This window comes from Carlito syrichta, unplaced genomic scaffold (assembly GCF_000164805.1).
Source record: "Carlito syrichta isolate Samal-C Ts95f unplaced genomic scaffold, Tarsius_syrichta-2.0.1 Scaffold316024, whole genome shotgun sequence".
Taxonomy (NCBI): domain Eukaryota; kingdom Metazoa; phylum Chordata; class Mammalia; order Primates; family Tarsiidae; genus Carlito; species Carlito syrichta.
The window spans coordinates 1,093,919-1,096,136 of NW_007260120.1; positions in this window are offsets into that span (position 1 = coordinate 1,093,919).

Genomic DNA, 2,218 nt, shown 5'->3' on the forward strand with positions numbered 1-2,218 from the left:
TGGTACATGCCTGTAGTTCCAGCTACTTGGAAGGTTGAGGTGGAAGGATCGCCTGAGCCCAGCAGTTCGAGGCTGCAGTGGCCGTGAGTGTGCCACTGTACTCCAGGCTGGGTGACGGAGTGGGACTCCAAATCAAAAATAAATAAATGATAATAATAAAATTTAATTTAAAAGGCTGGGGGAAGTGAGCAGTGAGGCAGCATGTGTGGTGCCAAATGCACAGCCCCTGTCCACCCAGAATGGTCCCTGGGGACCAGCTCTCCTTAGTACTAAAGCAGCCACAGGACATCCCAGGCCTGGCCGTCTTCTCCCCACGCAGCACGTGCGGTAGCCTCGACAGTCCCTGTGTGAGGCCCACCCAGGGTCCAGTCCCCGCCGTCTTCTTCAGCTGCCCAATCCCAACTGTGTTCACCAGGCAGGTGGGCGTGGCCATGACACCCAATTCTAGCCAAGGAACGGGAAGAGAAAATGTCGAAGTGAGGCTGATTTTCTTAAACATGTTTTTATTTCAATTTTTGGATAGGAAAACATTTGCATGACTTCAAAGTCCAAAGTATGAAAGGAGAAACATACACCACTGACTCACTTCCATCCCTGTCCCCTCCACCAGCTTCCTCTACCTCCTGCTTTATTTAAAGTTTCATAGGCTAGGCAGGCTTGATGGCTCATGCCTGTAATCCTAGCATTTTGGGAGGTGGAGGCGGGAGGACCGTCTGAGCCCACGAGTTCGAGACCAGCCTGGGCAACATAGCGAGACCTCGTCTCTACAATAAATTAAACAATTGGCTGGGCATGGTGGCTGTAATCCCAGCTACTTGGAAGGCTGAAGTGGAAGGACTGCCTGAGCCCAGGAAGTCGAGACTGCAGCGAGCCATGATCGTGCCACTGCATTCTAGCCTGGGCAACAGAGTGAGACCCTGACTCAAAAAAAAAAAGTAATTGTTTTCTTTTTTGTTTGTTCCTTTCCCTTGCAAACACAGCCGTGTTTGTGTCTATTTCCTTCCTTCCTTTTTTTTTTTTTTGAGTTGGAGTCTCACTCTGTCGCCTAGACTGGAGTGCAGCGGCCACTCCCGGCCACCGCAGCCTCGACCCGCTGGGCTCTGGCGATCCTTCCGCCTCAGCCTTCCGAATAGCTGGAACTGCAGGTGCGCGCTACCACGCCCGGCTCATTTTTTGATTAATTGTAGAGATGAAGTCTCGCCAAGTTACCCAGGCAGATCTCGAACCCGCAGGCTCAGGCAATCCACTCACCTCGGCCTCCCAAAGTGCTGGGATTACAGGCTGAGCCACCGAGCCCGGCCTTTCCTTCTTTTCTTACATGTGAGGATACACATCAATATAGCTATATTATCCACCATCTATCGATCCATCCATCCATCTATCTACATTGTCCCTGCTCTTTTTTACTTATATTCTTGAATCTTGGAGCTCACTCCGTAGCTCTATGAGCAGAGTACCCTTGTTTCTTTTTTACTGCTTAGTATTTGACTGTGGCTACATTATAGATTATCCAAACACTCCCTTATTGATGAACACTTGGGTTATTTCTAGTGCTTTATTATAATAAATAACGCCACAGTGAATAATTGTGTGCGTGAGCCATTCTGCATCTATGCCTGCTACCACTTGGGATAGATTTCTAGAAGCAGGGTTGTTGGGCTGAAGGGTAGGACTACACATTATTGTGCTACCTGTTGCCAAATTCTCTGCTGCTGCCGTGGTACCATTTGCCTCTGGGAAGCCTTTTGTTTGCTTTATTTTCATCTCCTTTCTTCCTGCCTTCCTGCCAGAACTTGATTCTGAAAAGTACAGCAGCCGCCTCACAACTGAGAAGATGAAAGCCGTCCCTAAGGATGGCAGAGCTGGAAAACAAAAGAACTCTCGAGGCCTCTCCAACCCACCAGCTCAGTCCTCCACAGCCTGCCTCTGAGCTCCTTGTTAGGGGAGAAATAGAAACTCCTCACCTGTATAGCCCTGGTTATTCAGCCACCTATTACTTACAGCCAAAGACAATATAGTAATTTAAATATTGGGTGCATTTCATTGAAATTATTTTTATTGAAAAGCTTGTAGCTCATTAGTAAGTTGGTATCTATTATTGCAAGCTGTGCTGTCCAATATGGTAGACTACCCATATATGGCCATTTAAATTCAAGTGAGGCCGGGCTTGGTGGCTCAGCCTGTAATCCCAGCGCTTTGGGAGGCTGAGGTGAGTGGA